General features: G+C 37.5%; 1 protein-coding gene across 2 annotated transcripts in view; it reads left to right on the plus strand.

Moving 5' to 3' along the window:
• Positions 1-27,329, plus strand: part of LOC124278579 (TBC1 domain family member 5-like) — a 95,042-nt gene that overhangs the window by 18,683 nt on the left and 49,030 nt on the right. For both annotated transcript variants that reach the window (XM_046714325.1, XM_046714323.1), the window contains one exon: positions 22,741-22,916. The gene's annotated coding sequence lies outside the window, so the exon portion shown is untranslated. The remainder of the gene's footprint in view (positions 1-22,740; positions 22,917-27,329) is intronic.

Below are 27,329 nucleotides of genomic sequence, written 5' to 3' on the forward strand. Positions count from 1 at the left end.
TGAGATACTGTTCCATGTGATATTTAAAGGAGAATACGAACGAAAACAAAACTTTTGATATGTTGTAAGGATATTCCAAAAGTCACCTTCTGTGATTAAAACTGAACAAAAAGTTTTAAAATGGCAATAAAAACACAAAAAATGTACTCATATTTCAGCCTATTACGGAAACACCCGACAGTTAATGAGCAGAGGGGTATCACGTGACATGACGTCATATGTGCCTGATGCTGATGGCTTCCTCTTTGATTTTACCTCACAACTTAACAGTGTCCATGGATTCTGAACCAGTAAAAGATGTTCCTGATGTCATTTCTGAAATGGATGTTAGACCGTATCAATACAATCCGATTTTACATCTTGCAAGACAATCTTCCAGTGAAGATGAAGAAGAAGAATCAAGCAAAACGGAGGCACCGCTTGAGGTCAAAATACATTTTAAAATAGACCATATCATTTAACAAGAATACTGTTTGTTAGCAAAATGTGATACAGTTCCAGCCAGCAAACCCACCCCTATAAATATATGACCAGTCCCTTAGAATTATATTTTTTGCAATGTGATTGCAGTTCTCTTTGTGTCAAATGGATGACTGTAGGGTGTCAGGGATTTAAAAACAAAATAATTATGCTTCAGACGGGGGAAAATAGAAATTATCTGCTACAAAAATTACACTGGAGTTATTTCGTTGAAAAAAATTAGGATCCTAGTTCTCATTATAACGTATCAAGTCTCCATACAAGGTCCCTGTCTGGTCGAGCAGAGATAATATTCACGACGCAGATAAGTTATTCCCCCAAAACTGGTGAATTATAAAATACTAGTCAGGACAATGTATGTTTCCCCAGTGTTTGGTTATGGATTTAGTTACATGGTACTCAGTCATAGCCTTAGAATGACATCTTGTCAGCCAATGAGAATACAGAACAACTTTCACGGCACACACTGCTGACAAATAGCGAGTCTGATGCCGACGTGCGTAATTGGACAAAATGGAAAATAATGAAAGCAACAAGTACTTCAGGATTTGGCATTGTATTTGGCAATGTTTCAGGTAGACTGCAGCATTTAGGTCTCCAAACCGCAGAGAACGTTATAGCAAAACATTTTCATGGGTACAACTGCCCCAGCTTCAAAATGCCCCAGCAAATTTGGTCATTCATTCTAATTTGGTCAAATTGATTTAAAATGATTAAATATATGCCGTAAATGCATACTTTTTGTCAACTTTGATTTTATGTTCTTCATATAAAAATGATTAGGAAGTAATATTTCTGATAAATATTCCATTAATAAACTCATAACTGTATATATACTTTCATATGAAGAACATGATATCAAAGTTGACAAAACTATACATTTATGGCCTATATTTAGTCATTTTAAATAAATTGAGCCATTTTGACTACTCCCCTGGGCCAAATTGACCAAAACTCCAGGGCAATTTGACCAAATTTGCCTGGGCAATTTGTAGCAGGGACAATTCGACTGGCAATCGGACATGATTTAATTTATGTTAAAAATACCACTGACAGTAAGTTGTAACAGGGAATGATGGAGTATAAATGAATCTCTTGGGTACTTCTTCCTTCTTAAGTCTAGCTTTGGGATTTTCATACCCTATGTGTGCATGTCTCTTTCATAGTGCGTCCGACTCAGAATGATCGGAGCATTTCTCCAGCCTAAATCTGTCTCTTTACATGGAAAATAGAAGAAATGGTGGCTCTTTCCATTGTTCAATGATCCCCAGGCAACGGAATACACCATCGTACCGTATACAAAAACGGCAGAAACAACAGGATTTGTATTACTGTAGCGCTTGTTCTTTGGCAATATGGCGGACGCTGGTCATATATGAAGTCATGAGCAGAAAGGTCACGTGAGTTCCAGCGGAATATGCATAATGGCTGAAGCTCAGATAACAGAAACTGTTTTCGCGATAAAAACATAATAAACCATATTTTTTAAATAAAAATTGTGGTACATGTTTCTGATGACTTTATCTTTCACCCAGCAAATTATTGCAATTGTCTAGTATTCTCCTTTAACTCATGCATGTATGATACTCAGAAATAAATTGCTTAAAGTTTCAAAGGTTTGAAATGTTTACATTGTTGACATTTCTCAAACATCCTTTTGAAAAAGTTTCAAACAGTTTCAAAGAAGAGCTATAGGCAGTGTTGGAATGAATCTTTTTTTTATTTCTTGAAGTACCAGTAGTCTCAGAGGTTTACATATAGTTCACTGGAAAAAAAATCCACATTTACAAGCTTGGAAATGTCTTGGAAAGATGATGTTTCCAAGACATTTCCAATTTTGGAAAGATGATGTTTCCAAGACATTTCCAATTTTGGAAAGATGATGTTTCCAAAAATTTCCAATTTTGGAAATGTGAGATTTCCAATTTTGGAAATATCCGCAAGGGGAGATAACTGGTGGGTGATTGTAAATTATTGTTCTGCATGGGCTAAATGCTATAGTGGCATGGGGGCAGCATGAGTGTTTCATGGGGGGCGTTATGGCGACTGGCGGTAGTCTTTGATGTTTGGTGTTGTTGTTTTAGTAATGATTGTTTAAGGGATTAACGTAAGGATTACCGACTTGACTAGTCGAAATTGCAGTGGTGAACACATTTTAAATGTTCAATGTTTTGGGTGAAAAGTGAATTTTGTCACGTTTAGTTTAAGTATGTGTCATCGTAAGCATATATCTAGTGAGTGAGAGTTAATTTCGTACAAGGGCCACCGACCCATTATACAATTATAAAGATGACAATACAATCCAGCCATATATAATATTAAGCTGTATGCTAACATGTACAATGTCTCATTTAATCTTATACTCTATATTCAAAAACTTGGCTCTTTTGTCAATGTAAAGAAATATAAACTTAGCAAGGTTGTTAACAGTTGTAGAATTGCAAGACAATAATAAGTTGATAAATTTAGTTTCACATGGATTATTTATGTAGTATTGTGGGAGCAGGCTGTTTCTCAGATCACAGTAAAATGAACATTCAATAAAGAATTGGTACTCTGATTCAATGGTAAGTACAATACACAGAGGGCAGAATCGGCTCATGTTGTTTTATATTCACCTTCCGCCCATATTCCAACATTAAAGGATGGTCTGAACAACGAAACTTACTCAAAGCAAAGCGAATCGTTGCGCTGCCGTCAATCGTTAGCGTTGCCCTCTTAGGGGGTCAGTGATGGTGTCACCATGCACTAATTTCCACCGGACCCGTAGTTCGTGCTAAATGGGTTATGTTTGTGAGTCTTGAAGCGGCGTTGTGGAAGCTTGGAGCGATATCTTAAATGTGTTCAGATGCTTCCATGAAGTTAAAGAATCAAAACTACTTACTAGTTGTAGTACAATAAATGTATGATTGATGACCAAAAGATTTTCTATGACACAACTTGAGAGCATAGCGATTTCTTTCCGAGGCGAGGTTGTGGTGGAAGTGACAATAACATTGTAAGTAGTGTTATATTGACACCCACCCAGCTTCCACGAGAGAAATTGTTATGTTATAAGATATGCCATGCAAAATCCTATTGGCCATCAATCAAATACATATTTTACTACCAGTAGAAAGAAGTTTTGATTTTGTAACTTCGGTGAAAACAAACCTAAATAGCATTTATTCTCAGACTGGCGGATGTTCGCGACACAGAGCTGCCATTTATAATAATCGTAACATCGCGGGCTAAAGTCTGTTAAAGAATTAATGAGATTATGGTTTGTTTTCATCAAGTTAGAAAATCAAAACTACTTTCTACTCAGTAGTTAAATATGTATTTGAATCATGGCCAACAGGATTTGGCATGACACAACTTGTAACATAACGATTTCTTCCTCGAAGCGAGGTGGGGTCGAAGTGACAATACTGCGCAATAAATTTCTTGCTACGTTCACGTGGTTAACGTCCACTCACCAGTATGTAGATACTAGTCAAGCGTCGTCTTTATATTTGGTCTTATAATCCTAATTAGTTTATTATCATACTTGTATGCATTTTGAAACTAAATAAAAATCAGGCGATCTGCCTATACTTATAACTTGAATATCTAGACATTTTATAGTTAGCCAATGTAAATCATAATTAGCACACACGCCCTAGTGTATGTTGTCTGTCTCATTACTTCCACAGCCGAAAACAATGATTCTGTTGAATGCCCACGACAAATGAATAAAAACAAAATGCAATTATTAAAATTAAAACAGATAAGAGTTATAAGAACAATGTCAGGCTATTACTTTGTTCGAGGAATGTATCCATCAATATCCACAAAAGCGAGTGATATGCCATTCACCTGCAGCTGTTCCAAATGATACATCTAATACATGTTTACGAAAAGTAATATATCATTGGTCACCCAAGATAGCATACCTGGGAACTACTCGCATAATGTCCACCATTCTTTACAAAAAAGTAATTTAGTTAGCCAATAATGAGCAATCAATCAATGTCTTGGCGGTTAATCCTTTGAAAAAGAAGGAAGTTGTTTTCACGAGACACCGACACGACAGAGTGTATTAAGTATAGATTAGTAAATCTACATACATGAACACTACCTTTTGACAAATCTTCTGTGTAAGATAAAAGTATTTAATCAATCAGCGTGTTATCGGTTAATCCTTTGATCGATGTTTATAATGTTGAGTATTTACCCCAGACACAAGAAATGAAAAATGGGAACCTTTGTCGGGTTATCCAAGTGGTGTTACCACTAATTAGACCTGTTTTAAATACCACCTAACACGGGTTACAACGAGGGAGTATTAATTGCTGTATTGCATGCAATTTTAATTGCTTGTGAAAACCTATGGGCAGACACTATTTTGAGAATACGGACAGAACTTCATTGTTGCATAAGAAATACACATAAGCATTTGCTGTGTGCTAAAACTGTATGTACCTATTCACCAAAGTAAATTTTCAGAGTCTTCTAGCAATGGCAAAGTGGGGTTGTTTAGTTTACGGATTCAAATAGATCAAATGTCATTTTTTAATATTATACGTCATATTTTTAAATGACGTGAATAAATATCGAGGTAAAAAACCCACAGAAATGGGATCAATTATGATCAGTCATTATACCATCGAGGCATTAGAAAACCTGCAAAAGCCCACACTGCTTTGATACTTTAATACAATCAGACAAGAACTACCGGGGAAATTAACGGCATCTGATGGGCATCCACCCTTCCTAATGTCGCACTGTTTAGGTTGAAGTAATTAACCGTAACCCGAGATGGCGAGGCTGATCATAGATTTCACTACTACTAGCGGCTGGCTCGAACAAATAAATAAAGCCCAGCGACACCAGGCAATTACGACAGAATCGTCTATGAAAACAAGTTGTAACTCGGAAGGGGAGCAGGACAAAGGCCACCCGGACAAATGCTACCCAGTTATTTTACCATTGCAGAGAGGACAATTACCACCCATATTGATTTTAATGTTGATTTTGTTGTAAAATTATGTAGACTTTGATGAATAATTTGGGTTCTTAAAAAAATATGTTCACTTTGATAAAAAAGTTGATTTTCATGTAAAATTTTGATTTCATAGTAGTGTTGACTTTTTACAAATGTTGTTGTGTTGGTGGTTTTTATTTTTATTTGGGTGGCATTTGTCCAAGGTGGCATTTGTCCGGGTGGCTTTTGTCCGGGTGGCATTTGTCCTAGGCCCACTTTCGGAGGCTAGGCAAAGCAGGTGACAAAATTAAATGACAGCAGATTGTGAGAACATATAGCTTTCATTTTCACAACAATTGTCACGATTTCTGTTCCTGCTGAGCTGTAGGCTCGTTCGATATCGCGATGTCATTATCGCGATAATGCACCTAGGAGATCATCAAAGGAGTGGATTGCTTAAAGGTCACATGCAACCCAAAAATCAAACATAATTAAAACACAGTTATCACTTATTTATGGCATATAATATACATTGCTGATTATGAAAAACATATATAAACAAAATTAAAAGCATTACAATCGCAAATCAAAAGTGCAATATTTTGTACTTGGGTTTACTTCCTAGAAAGCGAAGCAGCGGGATACCGAACCCAGTCAGAGCGGGTGGGTGTGCACTCAAGTGTAACGGCTGGTTCATTGGTCGATGCCCCACGGCTCATTGTGTGTGTGTATATATAGAGTTGTTAGGTTTTGTAAATTGATTGTCGTACCGGGAAGGCTAAAATGTATTTTTCAGATGTCCCGGGAAGGCTAAAATGTATATTTCAGATTTCCGGGAGAGCTAATTAGGGAGTACCGCCAAAGCTAAAGATACGGTGCCGGGAAGCATAATCCATGCGGGGAGTAGATACATTTCTTTTCAAAACATTGTTATAATAGAGTATTTATCAGAACAGAATAGAATATAGAATTTATTAAGACTTGAACCAGTCTTCTATTGGATTAAGATTTAAAGATAAACAATGGACACATATTATTTCTTCCCTAGGTACATTATGGTATCTTCCAACTTCAATATGTAGCAGGCATCTTTATCTTCTTCGCTTGTTTAGACCTGTATTTAAGTTGCGTTTTATTTCAGATGTATTTAATTCGAAAAACATTGCTATAATATTTAAGTTGCAAACTGACACCGAACTATCGTACACATATTCGTGATGGCAGGTCGCGCAGGTTAGAGTCAACTTAATCCTGAAGGGCCTTGTGAACAACATCATCGGGGACATCGCCTACACAGACCACGTGTCTGAACTTCTCAAATTGTCTTAAGCTCGGCGTAGATTGACAGAAATGTGATTTACTATGGATAATGACAATTTAATGTCGAATTCAAGAAAATTTATACTGAAAATGAAAACGTATAGCTGTATTAATATTTTTGTATGTGCCCAAATTAAAAGCGTCCACGTTAATCCTGTTTTCTTTGTAATTTGTCAGAGCCTCGAGGTGAGGCACCCGTGTTCATTTAACCATAACATTGCAGACAGACAGATATTATATTTCAGTCTCACCTCACATTAAATACCTATATAAATATATTTATAAAATATAGCATATAAGTGAGCCACCCTTTAAGGGTTATGAGAGACTAATGTATTAATACATTATAAATACTAAATTATAAATAATTATATAGGTACATACAGTATAAAATCTATCCATTATAAAATATGTTTTCTTCTTTGCAAGATATAAAAGCAGGTTTTGGCACTGAAATATACATGGTGTTTAAAAGTAAAACTAATTTATCATCATCACAAAGATCTAAGAAGTTGGGATAGCTAAAACAGACATTTTCATATAAACTTTCACACAAATCATCATACATAGGGCAATACAACAGAGCGTGTCTTTCATCCTCAACACTCTCACTGCACTGAAAACATACCCTCTCATTCACTTTCACATTTGTATATCTGCGGTTTCCAAATGCAGAGGAGCAGTACCTGATCTGAATTTGGAGAAGGCAGATGTAAGTAAACAGGGCATACTCATACTCACATAACTTTCACAGCCATTGCAAGTACTGCGAAGGCTACGCTCACTGAACCGAGAAGCGTCACGATTTGAGCATTCCGGCAATGAACCGTAAATACATGCTCATTTTCTTGTGTATAACAATTTGCAATCAACAGACATCATAACATGTCATGTGTACAAGTATCACACCTGCCTGTCTGTGTAATTACATAATGTGACAGAGACCGAACTCGGGCCATAAATCAATGCGTTTTGTTTATGGTGTATAGCCTGATAGGTGTTAAGTTCAAATTGCATGTGGTCAGTGATCGAAGTTGTGTATTGTGTATTGAATATTGTCATTAGCAGACAGGCAGGCAGACACATAGGTGTCAATAAAACCGACACTGAGTTTTGTCTGTGACAGCGACATATCTGTGTCACAGTTAGATATTCTGTCAACGCTAAATAATGACATTGCTTTTAAGTATCGAACTGAGAAAGTGACTCGGTAAGAAGAACGTGTGGTGAAATAGACAAATGAAATTATATAAACAGTTAAATCGGTAATCTACTGGTATAACATATAAAAGCTCGCGCCTGTGAAATATCAACAAAACATTAAAAAAATAGCTCACACCAAAGCCTTCACCCGGTATTCATCGGACAAACCCGCGCTGGCGAACCTATTTCACTGCGCATGTGCTATGAGCGCAGCCCAGCTGTTGAAACCACTTTTCCCCAAAGCTGGGGAAAATTAGTGAATCTTTTGAACTCCGACTTAGCAGCGTTTTTTCATCGCGTTATTTTTCAACTTTATAAGTTGAATTTGCATTTTGATGATTTGTTTCGGTAAGTCCATACCCGAAAGGTATCAGAATCTGCAAAGTTGTGTTTTTACGTTGCATGTGACCTTTAACATAACGTTAGGAATACTTCTTACCTTTTTTTAAAAAATATTCCTCATTTTGTTACAATCTATTTGAGATTTGATTTTCCTTGACTTCGTTGTGTACTGGTCCGTGGCTGTGGTCTCAGGGGCCCGTTTCACAAAGCCCTCTCTTACCGGTAACGACCTCGTAAAAGCAGGTCGTAGACCACCCTCTTACTTTTTACCCTGTTTCCAAAAGACCTCGTATATTTACACTGTGTAAAGTAAACAGCCCAAAATTTAGGACCCGATTGACCTGTCGTGAAATGCTTTAGGAGGTCGTAAACACTACAAAGATGGCGTCAACGATTATGGCACTGCAAGTGATTAAAAGCAGCTAACAAAGAAGACCTGATAAATTTTGGGACAGGTCGAAGCGTGCTCGACACTCATGTTGTTTTCTAACTTAGCAGAAAGTTAGAGCCTCAACTGAACAAAGGCGTTCACATGTTATTCCGACCTTCCTGCAAGTGTTGTGTACACAGAAGTATTTGGCAAAGGGATTTTCCTCAGTGAAATCAGGGATCTCCATGGAGTATCCCGAGCTAGTGTGTTAAGAATACTCCGCGACACCGCTAGTGCTCTGGCCGTGTATCTGGACTTGATTAAAACTCCTGGGTGCCACAGGGACATATGTCCTTCCTCTTCAACCCTCACTTTGAAGTCCAATAAAATTCTAAATATATCAGGCACACAAATATACTTCACAGTTTTGACAAAGCTAACAGACAAAGCTAAAGTGCTTAAATAACCTTTCAAAATAGGCTTCATAAGTAAATGTCGCCATTTTATACACAATACTGAAATCACGATTCACAGCATTATTTGCTGTACAGTGTAGACAGTATGTTTTCAAATGTGAAAATCGGATAATTACTGGGAATTACTGAATTTCAAAAATAACATATTAATGATCACTGAAATCAGTTTTCATGATATCACTAATGATAATCTGAAAGCGCTGCCGATGAACCTAGAATCGGTTTGGATGTTTTCGAAAATATATATACTTACGAAGCGCCGAAGTGCGCTTTCCATGTTTATTGGATAGTGTTTACAAAATCACGTCTCGCAAAAGCCGGTATTGAGACGCCTATTACTAGGCTATTACATCACGTATATTTCATAGTCAGCTGCGACAAATGCATCAATGAATTCCCCATACATTTTAAAATCAAATCACAGTTGGTCTTTGTTACCAATACCAACTGGATATTGGAGATGTGAAAACAAACGCTGTGCTCGGAAGACTGCGCTACTGTAGTTTGAAATGTAAACAAAGAAAGATTCGATTTATACTGCGTAGCAACCGGCTATTCATTGCTTGCAATGGCTCAATACCTTTAGAATATGTATGGAAAGAGTATCATAGCAAGAAAGAGGAAATTAAAATAGATACAATGCAATGATTTGATTTGATACTTCATAAGAAATTGTCAAAGTTTCCGTTGCAGCGTGACGCCATAACAGGCGCAAAATCGCAGAACGACAACGGTAATTATCAGCATTTCTGGCTTCTTCTCTTACTTACAAAGAAAACATATAACAATACACAGATAGTCAGAGTCACTCTGATTACTTACATTTCATATTTATGTACAAAGCGATCCCTGAAGCAAGGGAAGAGTCCATAAAAATCCTGTGTACCCTTGTCAGCCCGAAGCCGCAATTTTGTAAGAAATCGGTCATCGGTTGTGATGTCACACGTCAACATTGTTGTAGTACTAGATCTACATATTAGGCAATATCTTTGAGGTGAAGGTCGGATGAAAAAAAAGTAAACACAATCGTCCTATCCTTCTAATTACACTTTCAGTGCTATGATGTATATTTTTGCGTATTATCATTCAGATATTTGTTTTCATGAAACCAATTTCAGTAGATTCTACCTACATTTAGCCTTGTTCAATATCATATCATACGTGGATACAGGGTATCACGTTTTTATTCTTTGAAAGTTTTGATTGTTTGAATAAAAGTTACAAAAGAAATTGACACATTTAGAGTATCACACCACATTTTAAACCTTTACACAAGTGTTAGTAGATCAAGCGTAGCCATAACTGCAACATTGACTTTAGGTCCTATAGTGTGCAATATTCAATACATTGGGACTAATATTGCAGTTTCATATGAACAAGTTAATGGACAGCGATTTAATTCAAACCTTATAAGTAAAACTGATAATATTAATGGAAATGATTTATACATTTTATCTTGTAATTTTCAATGAAATTTAGTGAGAGAATCCAAAATAATTCATTTATTGATATTTTTTACCATAAGATAACCTGTACATTGAATTAAAAACATAACATTTGCATTGTTATTCAAACTGTTTTCTATTTTGAAATACTTTGGGAATAACAAGATAAGCAAGTGCCCGTTCGGTCTCGCTTTATGCGTTGCTATGCAACAAAGTACCTCTTATACAATGTACGACATGGATTTAGGACCGCGTAGGTACTACATGGATATGACGTCTTTGTGAAGCGGTCGTAAAGGAGACCGGAAGAGGGTCGTAAACAAGGTCGTAGGGGCTACAACCTCCTAAATTTAGGAGGCTTTTGTGAAACGCGGGCCAGGAATTTTAGACATTATGTCGTTCAATGTTGAGACTGTTGCTCTGCAGTCTTTCTGACTGCATCTCCATGAGATCCATTCTCTCCTTCTGTCTTGTTCAGAATGAACATATACCGGTAACCATTTACAACTAGATGTCTTCAACCATGAAAAGTAGGAAGAAACTTCTAGTCTAACTGCATTTTCCATAACTGAATTTGTGGAAATAATGGTGAAAACTGTAATTTCCAAAATTCTTATAGCAAGTTTCTGCAAGAAAATGAATAACTCACAACTTATGAATTGAGTGAACTAATTAATAAATCAAAGTGACTGTGTGAACTCACTAACATGGATTCAATCTCATATTGGCAGTCTGGTATACATGTCTTATTTCTTTCCTTGAGTGAACACGTTTTTTCATCTTGTAGAATCCCTTAAAACAACACTGTTGTCAAAACATCAAACATCAAACGATTTTTACCTTGACCCAAATGTCTAACCTACCCTTTATCTCGATAATGATACAAGAATGAATATGGAAACCCTTCTCTATGCATCGACAAGAATACCTATCAAACAAGCATGGAGTTGCTATTGGCGTGGCGTCGTGTTCTCATTGCAGGTTTTAACATTTTCAAAGCGTATATAATTGTCACCACAGCGACAAACCTATTTTACAGTTTAGTAGAAAACTTAACAGAAGCATCCAACCTGACCTTACAATGAGCGGTGTGATAATTCAAGACATAGATAATCACAAGCATCTAGACTTGACCCTTCAAAATAACTGTAACTGGGATATTAAAAAGTGTATTGGCTGGCTTATTATGAAATTAATGTCTTGTCTAAACTGGAATCTTTCAAATGTATATTTGTCTCTGGAATCATCTGTGAGCTTGTGGGCTGATTTCTCTTGATCTATAATGAATGTTTTATTAAAACATTCTGTAACGTACTTCTTGTAAATGATCAAATTAATCTAGATACACTTATGATTCAGTAAAAAGGGAATTCATTTGAGTATTTGCTTCAATCCGCACATGTTTGGAAAACACAACCAATTTTCTATTGACAAGTTCATGAGATTTTCGTGAACACGCAAATTGCACAAACTCAAATGGCCTCTCCCTTATGACAGGTGTTAATTGGAGAATGTATTCTACTACGGTTAGTTCCCATGAAGCAGAATTGTAAAAACATAGGGTGATTACCTCCAAGACCTGGTGATCTCGAACAAAGGCCAGTTAATGTTTTAACAGGCACAAGGTTGATACGAAAAGTTGAAGGGGTAAAGAATGAAATAAGCCTAAACTGATATTTGACATTTTCATGACATAATATATTTGGTGTTGCCACAATTAATCATCACAAGATGAAACATATCATGTGAAATATATCTCAACTATCATTTGGAGGGCCTTTTCAGCTATCTTCTTAAATCTGCCATGCCAACAATAACTTTGGCGAGACGTAAAACGTATCATCCCCGTAGACGTTGAGTGAACACATGAATCAGATCATTATAATCTCAGTGAGCCATACTCAGTAAATTCGATCATATTTCAAAACAAGTTCAGAATTTTATAGCACCCAGTGTCTTAATCCCGTATAACAACACCGACGAAACATGAATGAGATTATACTGTAATAACAAAATCCTACTTCACGGGAATACCAATTCAATTCAATTCAATTCAAAGTTTATTCTCATGAGTCATATACATGACATAGAGTAAAACAAATACATGTGCAAAACAATGAAACAAATACATACTACATTAGCGGATGCATGAAGCCCCATTTCACAAAAGAGCAAGTTTAACAAGTATTGGTTTGTATGTGATAGACATAAGTGAAATATATTTGTCCACAGTGGGATGTTTACAATAATATAGAGGGAGATATTTGTTTTAAGTAATTGGTTTAACTCATTACCCCATTCGCCATGGTGCGGGTTCACTTTTATGGCATGTAATACACTCAGTCAGTCCGTATATCTGTACACTGTTATATAGTCCATATAGCGTAGGTGTAGGAATTTGTATTCATCACGAACATTGAGAGGGGAAAAATTAAACATATTTAGCTTTTGTGGATAACAACTAAAACATACACTTGAAACTGACTTTTGAAAATGCTGCAGCCATACTAGCGGTAAATACAACAGTCAATATCAATTTTTTGACACATAGAACAAGAAGAATGCAGATGAGTGAAGTTAAACTAATATATAGAATTGGTTCCTAGTTGGTGCATAGGACGGCTGAATAGTAAACACTTAATCTAAACATAATCCCAACTTTAAAAATGTATCACTTCAAGCGTGAGAGACGCAGTTGCATTGATATCAAGCACAAAGGGATAATATGAAAATATGGCTTATTCCTGCAGTTTTCATGAATAAACATGTCACATGCAAGATACATTATGTATATCAACAATAAGAACTCTAACAGATCAAAAGATTAGTTAAATAGTTCAGTCTATACACTCATGGGCGGGGATCCTTGGGAAAAGGAGAAATTGAAAGAAGTAGTGGTAAAATCCTTCCTAAATTTCCAAAAGTTTCCAAGCCTTGGAAACATCATCTTTCCAATTTTGGAAATTTTTGGAAATATGATATTTCCAAATTGGAAATTTTTGGAAATCCCCATTATTTTTCTTGTGGTTGTAATGTACTACAATGTAGAAACTATGCAGCATATCATGTATACATTATACTATACACGGCAAGTCGTGTATACAATGTAGAGACTATACGACATGTTGTGTATACAATGTAGAGACTATATGACATGTCATGTATACAATGTAGAGACTATACGACATGTTGTGTATACAATGTGGGGACTATATGACATGTCTTGTATACAATGTGGGGGCTCAGTATTTTTGCCTTCGGTTTGGTATACCGTAATGCAATCCGAAACTTCAGTTTTTTTCGGTTTTCGTACCGTCATTTTATTATTTTATTTTTTTATCTTGTATACAATGTAGAGACTATATGACATGTTGTGTATACAATGTGGGGACTATATGACATGTCATGTGTACAATGTGGAGACTATATGACATGTCATGTATACAATGTGGAGACCATATTACATGTCATGTACACAATGTAGAGACTATATGACATGTCATGTATACAATGTGGAGACTGTATGACATGTCATGTATACAATGTAGAGACCATATGACATGTTGTGTATACAATGTAGAGACTATATGACATGTCATGTATACAATGTAGAGACCATATGACATGTTGTGTATACAATGTGGAGACTATATGACATGTCATGTATACAATGTAGAGACCATTTTACATGTCATGTACACAATGTAGAGACTATATGACATGTCATGTATACAATGTAGAGACCATATGACATGTCATGTATACAATGTAGAGACTATATGACATGATGACTATAATGTAGAGACTATATGACATGTCATGTATACAATGTAGAGACCATATGACATGTCATGTATACAATGTGGAGACTATATGACTTGTCATGTATACAATGTAGAGACTATATGACATGTATGTGTAGAGACTATATGACAATATACAATGGGGACTATATGACATGTCATGTATACAATGTAGAGACCATATGACGTTGTGTTTACCATGTAGAGACTATATGACATGTTGTGTATACAATGTGGGGACTATATGACATGTCATGTATACAATGTAGAGACCATATTACATGTCATGTACACAATGTAGAGACTATATGACATGTCATGTATACAATGTAGAGACCATATGACATGTTGTGTATACAATGTGGAGACTATATGACATGTCATGTATACAATGTAGAGACCATATGACGTTGTGTATACCATGTAGAGACTATATGACATGTTGTGTATACAATGTGGGGACTATATGACATGTCTTGTATACAATGTAGAGACCATATGACATGTTGTGTATACAATGTGGGGACTATATGACATGTCATGTATACAATGTGGAGACCATATTACATGTCATGTACACAATGTAGAGACTATATGACATGTCATGTACACAATGTAGAGACTATATGACATGTCATGTATACAATGTGGAGACTATATGACATGTCTTGTAAACAATGTAGAGACTATATGACATGACGTGTATACAATGTGGAGACTATATGTAGGGGTGAAACGGTATACCGCGGTATTAGTAGAACCGCAGTATTTTTGCCTTCGGTTCGGTATACCGTAATGCAATCCGAAACTTCAGTTTTTTTCGGTTTTCGTACCGTCATTTTATTAATCATTTTAAACCTTTTCTAAAATGTCTAGAAATCGAATCATTTGGTCAAAATTTATGCATTTCTTGACGGCTGCTATTTTCCTGGAAGTAAGTTCGAGATCGCCTCAAGTCATCTACTTACAAAGTCAGCAAGATAGTAACTGCAGATACCAAATCAATAGCTGAGTTCTATTTCTTTTTCAGTTATTTCAAATCAGACGAACAGCGAAACATCGTAATAACTTATTGAAGTCAACTTTATCATAAATACACGCCATGAGCCGAGTACTTACGATATTTGCTGTGATGCAACTCATCGCGTTATTGAGCGGGTAAACACTGCCATCCGAAAACGTATGATGTCAGAAAACTCATAATAAAACGATCTACCTCGATTTCATTTTATTCGATTAAATTTAGTCCCATTTTCATTAATTAAAACTGTTTACAGTAACATTGGAGAAAACGTGTGTGAAATGCATCACCTCATTCTATACGCGGACCACTTCCGCTTACCTTGTTCATAAGGGTCCGCTTTTCGCGCCTACCGCGTTAGCACCAATTTCACATTATTCTCAGCAATCACGAACAGATTACCACCTCGTCATCCATGGACCCCAAGACCCGCGTTATTGACTCATTGAAGTCATATTTCACAATTTATTGCCAATATTGTGTTTTTACAATCTAAGAGACAGGTACCGCGGGAAGTCAACGGTGACTTGTCAAACTGTGTCATACGTAAAATGTATCCAGCCACCTAACCCGAAGTGCTGAACCTATGTTAATTATTATGTTAAATACGTTCGTAGAAAACATGCACTATACTAATACGATAACAATATATAATATCTCTGTTAAAATAACTGCTTAAGATATAAATTATTCTGATAATGGATAGAAATCCTTTGATGTTATATTTTCAGGTCGTTTTTAACTGAATCACCGGTAGATTGGAGCAAAACATGAGTACACACTACACAGCTGATTGTTATTTCCAGCTTAGTTGAATAACAGGTAGCATAACAGGAAGGACAAGAATTATTGTGTCTAGTGATTTTTAATTTGATTGCAGGTTTCCTATACACATATTTATTTTCATATACAAAATTTGTTTTTTCACCTCCGACGATACACGAAATAGCAGTTCTGTTATGTCCATGGAAAATAATTTTTACTTGGCCATTATTCTGGGTTATGTATAATGTGGGTGTCTCATAACTCGGGGGATCACCCATGGACCTCAAGACCGGCGTTACGGCGAGGGATAACTGCAATTATGGGTATGGATCTGGTGGCTTTCCCATTACAGTTTTTATGCCTTATGTTTTTTTGTTGTTGCTACCATCTCATTGCAAGCTGTACCCTGATAGCAATGTTCGTTGGGCCAACATTGGCCAACGTAGGCCCAATGATGGCCAATGTTGGTCCAACATTGGCCCAACGGACATTGCTATCTGGGTATCAGAACAATGAACATTTAACGACCGATAAAAAGAGAAAGCAGCTTTCTCAAGCTAAAACATATTTGTTTCAGAAAGGAGAAATACATTTCTGAGTGAACTTTAAAAGATATTTTGAATGAATCTGAAAACTGAACAAAACAAAATTCTGGAATGTGCCAAGATTGTGTAGCAGTACTTCCCAAGGACTGTGGAAACTTGAAAGTCTCGAAATGTTTAACCGACTGAAATGAGAGATAGGCAATGATTTAGATCAAGGACAATCATCTGTCACACAGACTGTAACTGTCTTATGACAACTGTTGAGTTAATTTGCTTAAGTTATTTATCCGTGATATGTCGTCAACAGAGTCCCATTAAACAAGATCTGATTTGTGTATTGTTTTTAGTGTTTTTTAAGCATGAACATTTTCTGGGACGTTGTGATTTCACTGAAGTAAATGCTGATGTGATTTTAGTGACTTTTAATCATACTTGGCTACTTGCTATTTTGCCACACAACTGTGAGCTCCAAGGTTCCAGTGATATTTAATTCTTCTATCTTGTCATGAAATGACAGTTTTGTTCATTCAAAACAACAATAATTATGATTATTTGTTTCCCATGTTATTAAACAATGTAAGGTTTGCCTCTTGTTGTCAATTTTCTGAATTATGATAATGTCTCATTTTCCGAACCGAAACGGACCGAACCGAAGGCCTTGTACCGCAATATGTACCGTACTGCCGTGAAGAGCGTACCGTTTCTCCCCTAACTATATGACATGTCTTGCATACAATGTAGACACTATATGACATGTCGTGTATACAATGCAGAGACTATATGTGAGTACAATATAGTAAGTAGGAGATACAATGTGCTCAGAGTGCAGTCCAATATAGTAAGTAGGAGATACAATGTGCTCAGAGTGCAGTACAGTATAGTAAGTAGAGATACAATGTGCTTAGTAGGGCTGGATATTGCCCCTGATTCTCATATTGCGATATATTGCAATAATTTAAGAGATATTGCAATATATATTGTGATATATTGAATGGAGGTTTCTGCCCAAGTGCATACATCATAAATTCATAATAGCTCTCTGTGTGCGACATTATCTTCTTAGTTGCTGATAACCATACTTTCAGGCTCCCAGTCATCATTGTGCATGGCTGTATGTCAATGGTTAACAGATAAATAAAATGATATAGAACCTTAATGTGGAATGTTTAATTGAGGTATTGCAACAAATGTTTGAGAACATAATGATAAAGTATAGTAATAGTATAACATAAGTTTCATGGTCAGTGCTTCAACAGAATGCACTTCAATGCAGCTTGCAGTTATTGTTACTGTATGTCAGTGATTAATTCAGATTCAACTCCAATATAAACATGTGTTAACATAAACTATTGCAAAATGAAACAAAAACAAGATTTAGGTGACCTACTTGAGCTTAAACATCTCATGTGACCTCCAGTAACTGAGATCCTTGACTAGGATGTCATTACACAGTTAGTAAGACTTAGACCTTTAGAAAGACTTAGGCCTTTATGATAAATTGATAACATATGTTTCATTATGAAACAAACAAAACTAACAAAATAATGGGAATCGTGAAATGGTCACTCAGAGCCAGAGCCTCTACTGAAGAACTGGTTAAATTGAGGCCACTTAGGGACCGTTCATAATTTATGGCTGGAAAGGGTGATGATGATTTAGATTTTAGGGGTGTGTGTGTGTGTGTTTCCACCCATTTAGTTCTGGGGAGCTAGTGGGGTCAGCAATTTTGTACACACACACTTTAGGGGGGGGTGGAAGACGTCAACAAGTTTGTATATAACAATATGTTTAAAATTATGCTAAGAAATTCTGTGAAAGAGGGGAGGTGTCATTAATTTGTACATGACATGCAGGGGGTCACTTATTTTGTACATAAATTTAACTTGGGGTGGGGGTGGGGCATTCACATTGTACATGCTTCTCCATACAAATCATCATCACCCCAGCCATAAATTATGAGCGGTCCCTTCATTCCTCCAAAATGTCACATATGAAACCATTCAAACCCACAAAACGTAACACATTTGGTAGGATATTTGGCAATTTTGGAGCCACTTATAAAGATTATCCCACTTGTAAAATGTTACATGAAACCAACAGAAATAAAAGTATATTTGGCACTTTTAGATCACTTTTTTTGGCTTTGGAAATCAAGGGCAGATAATGCAAAGGGAGCTAAATCTGGATGACCCAATATATTGAAGAATCTGAACCATATCGCGATAATCGTATCGCGAGATATACCAGTTTACCGGTAATATTGCACAGCCCTAGTGCTTAGAGTGCAGTCCAATATAGTAAGTAGGAGATACAATGTGCTTAGAGTGCAGTACAATATAGTAAGTAGGAGATACAATGTTCTAAGAGTGCAGTACAGTATGGTAAGTAGGAGATACAATGTGCTTAGAGTGCAGTACAATATAGTAAGTAGGAGATACAATGTGCTTAGAGTGCAGTACAGTATAGTAAGTAGGAGATGCAATGTGTTCAGAGTGCAGTACAATATGGTAAGTAGGAGATACAATGTGCTCAGAGTGCAGTACAATATAGTAAGTAGGAGATGCAATGTGCTCAGAGTGCAGTACAATATAGTAAGTAGGAGATACAATGGCCAAGAGTGCAGTACAATATGGTAAGTAGGAGATGCAATGTGCTTAGAGTGCAGTACAATATAGTAAGTAGGAGATACAATGTGCTTAGGTGCAGTACAATATAGTTAGTAGGAGATACAATGTGCTCAGAGTGCAGTACAATATGGTAAGTAGGAGATACCATGTGCTTAGGGTGCAGTACAATATAGTTAGTAGGAGATACAATGTGCTCAGAGTGCAGTACAGTATGGTAAGTAGGAGATACAATGTGGTATGTGAGGTTAGTTTTACACCGCTTGTAGCAATATTCCAGCAATATCACAGTGGGGACACCTGAAATGGAAGATACAAAGCATTTAGAGTTCAATGCAATGTAGCATGTGAAAGATACAATACACTTGCATTGTACAGTGCATTAGATTTGAGATACGATGGACCAAACGATTTTAGTTGTACATCACTCTCCAACACTGTATCCATAGGGAATAATTAACTCTCATTTCTTTGTCCACTAGTTCATTCAATGTGTGAAGAGTATGGTATAGTGTCTGAGGTGTACATACAGTACAGTTTATGAGATGCCCATTGTGCTGTACTTGCCCAGACAATGCCCAGTACATACTGTATTGATCGGTGCTAGGGCAGTATGTCACAAGCTGGGACACAGATGCAGTCGTAGCTTAAATCTCACAGGGGACTGAGACAGCTTCCTAATGACAGGGGGCTGTGTGTGGCAGACTCGAGGACTCGAAGACAAACTTGGTTTTAGAAAAAAGGAACCAAATGACATTCTGTTTTCAACATTCAGATGGCTATTAAGCTCTTTTCTTGCACTGCTAATTAAACACTGCCAGATTCTGACTTTGTTCCGTGATGAATTTTGTCATGTAATTACAAGCCTCCCATTTATTTCTGAGTTAAGGAACATTACATTGTGATAATTGTTACCAGTTTTGAAACTTACATTAAGTTACAGGGAGGTCTTAGGGTCCTTGGGTGTAGCTGCAACAGTACTTACACCCCCTCAATCATTATCGTCTTACACAAGGGCTACGTAAAGACTCCTTCATGTTTATGGTGATATTCAAGCACTGGACACAATGTTGTAGTGATATCAGCATGGATCATGTGGGTCACGGTTATCAGGTCATGTTATTCACTTGCTCTTCATACCCCCACATGGGTACAATCGGAAGCCCATTTCTGGTGTTCTCTGCTGTGATGTTGCTGGAATATTGCTTAAAGTGGTGTAAAACCTCACTCACTCGCTCACTCACCATACCATCATACTTGCGAACATTGTAATTGTTACACCTTCATTCCTGTCACTGTGTCCCCTTTCACCTCTCATAGTGGAAACATCTTGACATTGTCAAAGTAGCAGAGGTGCATATGTACTTAAAGCATCTAAATAAGAAACATAATCTATGCAGAACTTCTGCAAATTGACATTCATATTGGTTGGGAAAATGTTTAAGGAAAATATATATACTTGGAATATGGAAATAATAAAGTACTAAGAGAAAGTAGCTCAAGCGTATCCAGCAAGGAATTCAAGTGACCCAATGAATTTCCCCCTGAGATTGCTTCTTTGAAAATGTATCTGAGGCTGTTAGTGACACAAGAACCAAGTATAGTTTCCTCTGTACAATTATCACTTCCCATTTGTTGTAGTCAGCAAATGACAAACTAACAATTTCTGTGTACTACAGTACATTAACATGGTTTGATTTATAAACTGCCCTCTTTGACTTCTTGTGAGCATTTAACAAACCTATGAACTTTAAATGGCTCTCCTTCAGTTGTGGTCTGGATGATTCCACTTTGCTTCCTATATCCCTGGAGGCTTGGTTGTGTGATGCTAGGCTATGTGAATACTGATAACTCTGTAGGCATGGCTGTCAGTCACTACTGATGACTCTGTAGGCATGGCTGTCAGTCACTATTGATCACTCTGTAGGCATGGCTGTCAGTCACTACTGATGACTGTGTAGGCATGGCTTGGTACTACTGATAACTCTGTAGGCATGGTTGTATGGTGGTGGGTTGTATGGTGGTGGGCTGTGTCACTACTGATGACTCTGTAGGCATGGTTGTATGGTGGTGGGCTGTGTCACTACTGATGACTCTGTAGGCATGGTTGTATGGTGGTGGGTTGTATGGTGGTGGGCTGTGTCACTACTGATAACTCTGTAGGCATGGCTGTCAGTCACTATTGATCACTCGATAGGCATGGTTGTATGGTGGTGGGTTGTATGGTGGTGGGCTGTGTCACTACTGATGACTCTGTAGGCATGGTTGTATGGTGGTGGGCTGTGTCACTACTGATGACTCTGTGTATGGCTGCAGTGGTTGTATAGGTGGTGGGTTGTATGGTGGTGGGCTGTGTCACTACTGATCACTCTGTAGGCATGGTTGTATGGTGGTGGGTTGTATGGTGGTGGGCTGTGTCACTACTGATAACTCTGTAGCATGGCTGTGGTTGTATGGTGGTTGTATGGTGGTGGGTTGTATGGTGGTGGGCTGTGTCACTACTGATGACTCTGTAGGCATGGTTGTATGGTGGTGGGTGGTATGGTGGTGGGCTGTGTCACTACTGATGACTCTGTAGGCATGGTTGTGTGGTGCTAGGCTGTGTCCATACTGATAATTCTGTAGGCATGGCTGTGTGGTGCTAGGCTGTGTCCATACTGATAATTCTGCAGGCATGGTTGTGTGGTGCTAGGCTGTGTCACTATCTATATCTCTGCAGATATTGTTGTCCAGTGTTTGGCTATTAGTCACCACGGACACAGAGGCTGTTAGCGGAAATCCAGTTGATATCTTAAATGTTACTAACTGTACATCTGTTTTATATCTGACTCACTAAGATTTCCTTCACAAATATTCGAGGGAACATCATGAAATGATGAATAGGAACCAAAAAGTGCTGCTTGAGTTTACAACAATATCATGATCAATACTTAGATTAACTTGTAGCTGTTTGATGTGTAGTTGAAGGTATCCATCCCTGTGAGTACATTACTGCAGTGTCACTAGTTTATTAAGCTACAGTACTGTAAAGAACAGACTGTGACCACATCACACAGAGCGCTTGTCCAGAGAAAGGTTGTATTTACGCATTCTCCCAGACAGAAGAGAAGTAAAATAGAAATGACTTGTCACTTTTATTTCCAAGTGACAGAAATCCGTAATGAATTGTTCAGTTATTCCATTTCATTTATTTGTAAATGATCTGTTCAAAGGAAACGTCCTTCAGTGTGATGAAGGTGCTTATTATGGTATTTCATGTTCTATTCTGTGCAGTGTCTGTGGTATTGATCTGCAGCAGTGTAGTTGCTACGCTGTGGTCGCCGCTGTGTGGCTGGGGATACCAGGGCCTGACTGGCCCTCTGCGATGACTCACGTATCACAATGTTAATTCTTACTTCCAGACTGGAGAGTGGAATGTGACTCACAGCCGGATACCATATCGCCTTTGGAGATACGTTTTGGTGGAATTCCGTCAAAACGACCTTGGACGTCATTGTGACCTTGACATGTTGTTTTATTCCATATAAAGTGGAATATGACTTAAATTGTCATGGCAACGTGCTGTTACACCTAGAAGGTAGGTGTCTTATTTCAACAGCTGTTATGTAGTATGTATTTGAAATTACTGAATCACATTAAATATGTAATGTTAATTTGATATATGTACATATTATGTAATTATTTATATATTTTCATAAGTAAATGGCAAGTTATATATTACGAGACCTTATTAGGTAACAACAGTGTTTGTAATAAGATCTTCTGACACATGGGAGGTCCTACTATAAACATGTTTTGGGGGTTTTCATGAAGCAGGATGGTCTAATTCTGCTGAGTCATAAATCTACATCCACTCACTAATTCCTGAGGCATTTTGAACAGAGACTAATGAGGCACTTTAATTAAGGGATGCACATTATCATGAAACTCTTGAGAGATCTCATGAGACAAGCCAGATATTGGCAGAGATCTCATGGCATATCACAAGATCTTTTGCAGTAATGCAGTATTGCAGAGATCTCATGGCATATCACAAGATCTTTTGCAGTATTGCAGAGATCTAATGCATAGAGATCTTTGCAGTGAGCAGTATTACAGAGATCTCATGAGACATTTCAGATACTGAAAAATATCAAGAGTCATCTTTGACACCGAGTGATAGACCTCATGCTGAGAAAGATCATGAGACATCCTTGACATTAAGAAATAAAATGAGATATCCCTGCAATATGGAGATCTCATGAGACATTACAGACATTGAAAGATCTCACAAGACATCTGTCATTAAGAAATCTCTTGAGGTATCCATGTCATTAGCGATCTCTTGACATGTCCCTGTCATTAAAATAAAACATCTCTTGAGATATCCCTGTTATTACAGATCTCTTGTGATATCCCTTTCGTTAGAGATCTGTTGAGATATCTTTATCATTAAAACATCTCATGCAATATCCCTTTCGTTAGAGATCTCTTGAGATATCCTTATCATTAAAACATCTCTTGCAATATCCCTTTCGTTAGAGATCTCTTGAGATATCTTATCATTAAAACATCTCTTGCAATATCCCTTTCGTTAGAGATCTCTTGAGATATCCTTATCATTAAAACATCTCTTGCAATATCCCTTTCGTTAGAGATCTCTTGAGATATCCTTATCATTAAAACATCTCTTGCAATATCCCTTTAGTTGGAGATCTCTTGAGATATCCTTATCATTAAAACATCTCTTGCAATATCCCTTTTGTTAGAGATCTGTTGAGATATCCTTATCATTAAAACATCTCTTGCAATATCCCTTTCGTTAGAGATCTGTTGAGATATCCTTATCATTAAAACATCTCTTGCAATATCCCTTTCGTTAGAGATCACTTGAGATATCCTTATCATAAAACATTTGCAATACTTTCTGTTAGAGATCTCTTGAGATATCCTTATCATTAAAACATCTCTTGCAATATCCCTTTCGTTAGAGATCACTTGAGATATCCTTATCATTAAAACATCTCTTGCAATATCCCTTTCGTTAGAGATCTCTTGAGATATCCTTATCATTAAAACATCTCTTGCAATATCCCTTTCGTTAGAGATCACTTGAGATATCCTTATCATTAAAACATCTCTTGCAATATCCCTTTCGTTAGAGATCTCTTGAGATATCCTTTATCATCATTAAAACATATCTTGCAATATCCCTTTCGTTAGAGATAACTTGAGATATCCTTATCATTAAAACATCTCTTACAATATCCCTTTCGTTGGAGATCTCTTGAGATATCCCTATGATTAAAGGATCTCACAAGGCATTTGTGACCTATAGAGATCTCATGACACATATGCAGTAATTGGGGAATGTCATTATGCATTGCATTGAATTCAACAATGGGACAATATTATCAAATATGTTAGAAGTAGTGAGTAAATTCTGCGTTTTGTTGTACGATCTAGATCTATGATGCTGGGCTAATATCCTATCAGTATCACTGAATGAATGTATGTCAGGATTGGAGTCAATATTTGCAGTAATGCATGTAACAGATGGGGAAAGGAAGGTCACTCGTGTGTATGGCAGACGATTTGTTATGGTTGTGGGGGTAAATGTGAATAACTGAAAGTCATAAAATTCATTAATTAGATGCAAGTGCCCCTTGCTTATACTAATAGGGTGTCGATTTTCAGCATAAGTTAATCGATACAAGAGACTACTGTCATTCCAGGTTTGCCTTTCATACAATATATTCATTGTGAAATATGTCTCATAATTAGTGCTTGTCACTGGGTGCTGTGACATCTGGTAGTGGTTAGAGGATCACTGACAGTCAGTGACTGGATATGATAGTGTCTTTGCTCTTGGTAAAATTGTCAAATAATCTTAGAAAGAAGAGAAGTTCAGTAAGTGACAAAATTGAGCAGTATTATTCAAATGTCCCAATACTAGGTCATACTTTGTTAATCCTGCATTCTGGATACTGTCGATTGCAGTTTATGTGAGGTGCTGTTTTCGTTAGTTTTAAATGTAGGGCTTCTGTCTTTAGTTTTCCATCATTTTGATTAAGGAGTCTAGTCAGCATGAATTTGCTTTCATGATTTCTAGTGCATGAAGCAGTTTAAACTAATGATTCTTACTGTATTGGAAAGTGTGTGTATGTAACAGGTGTTAACCACAGAGGGATAGATCACAGCTTAGCACGATCAGCTGTTACACGGCTAACTATTTCTGAGTGTGTCTGGTTACAGGCATGAACAAAGTTTACTCCTGCATTGCATATCTGGGATATTGCTGGAAATTAATCAGCTAGGAATGATCCCTGAATGCAGTTTTCGAGGCAAGCATTTAGAAGTACCAGTGTGCCGATTTTTTCATGTTCTTCACTCAAAAGCCAGTGAAAGACACATTTAACTGCCTTGAAACATCTTCATGAGTATGGGGTGGGTGGGTTAGACTAGTGGTTAAAGCATTCGCTCTTCATCCTGAAGACCCGGGTTTGATTCCCAGTAGTAGTAGAGTTGGGGTTCTGCCGCAGATGCGGCTTAGAGGCTTATTTGTGGGAATTAAGCCTCCCAGCCCCCCTTAAAAACGGCGATTGTCTATCGAGAGGCATCCTTTGATGTGCCCAAAAAAATAATGTTAAAAAAATTGCAAAATGTCCCCGGCAGCCACAATTCCCCGAGGGTGAAATCGAAAGATTGATGGTTGCGCATTTTCTCCCAAGGGGAATTGCGTCGGCTGCCTTTCTCTTGCCATGAGAGTGCCCCGCTCAGCTAGGCCCTTTTCAGAGACCCAACTGATGTGATCCTAATTCCTTACCGAAACACCACCACCACCACCGAAAGTTGCAAGGAATCCACTTATAAGAATCTCATTTTTGCTAGGGCTGCCCATTTTTTCAGCAACCATTTTTTTCAACCCGACACCAAGGTTGCTCGAACTTCCAATTAGACATATGGTGTTGCTACAGTATACAGGATACACTCAGACAACAACAACTATGGCAAAACAAATCACAGCAACTTTCCAAGAAATGGGCATTCGGTGCAGCAAATCTATCGCACACCACCTCCTACTGCAAAACACGCACGACAACAACCTCGTGTCTGATATCTCGACGGTAGGCTATCTCGCTGGAAATCTCGGGGAAACCCACCTGCAACCACTCTCCGGTCTTCCAGCCTTTGTCGATGACCTCTACGTGTTTGGCTATCTATCTCGCAAAGACATTGTGCAGCACAAGAGAAGCGTCCATTCTTATAAGTGGATTCCTTGCAACGTTTTTTGCACATCGAAGGATGCCTCTCGATAGACCATCGCCGTTTTTAAGGGGGGCTGGGAGGCTTAATTCCCACAAATAAGCCTCTAAGCCGCATCTGCGGCAGAACCCCCACTCTACTACTACTTACCCACATGGGTCCCCTGCCGTGATATTGCTGGAATATTGCTAACAGCAGCGTAAAACCATACTCACTCACTCTTCATGAATATTATCTCACATTGGCCTCAGTAATGCTATCGATTTTTCTGGAGCCTAAGTAAAAATCTTTTCAAGGAATCTTCATGCAGTAAGTGTGATAGGACTAACATAGCTTTGAACTGTATTCCAGTTTCCATATTTTCTTAAGTACTTTTTTAAAAATCCCACAGATGTGTAGAAGGGGTGTGCATTATACATGCCATGATGAATTTCAACATCTTTACCCCAACCAGAGATATCATGTCATAAAGTCTGATAACAGATACTAGTATGCAATTTAATCATGTGATTACACAGTCTGGTTGCAGAAATTGTTCATTGTATATATATATGCAAACGAGCCTCCTTCGATACGCGCAGAGAAGAACAGCAACTGTTCGGGCTGTAAGGGAGTTCTCAGTCAATGAGAAGCAAGTTCAGTGACTGGAGGAAGATGAAGGACGCCAACTTCAGATGCCGAAAACGAAGAAGGCCTGCGAGGGACTGTTCTCGAAAGTTAGAAAAGGTAGTAGAAGAGTGGGTGA

This window comes from Haliotis rubra, unplaced genomic scaffold, assembly GCF_003918875.1.
Source record: "Haliotis rubra isolate DU_JTF1 unplaced genomic scaffold, ASM391887v1 Scf24, whole genome shotgun sequence".
Lineage (NCBI taxonomy): Eukaryota > Metazoa > Mollusca > Gastropoda > Lepetellida > Haliotidae > Haliotis > Haliotis rubra.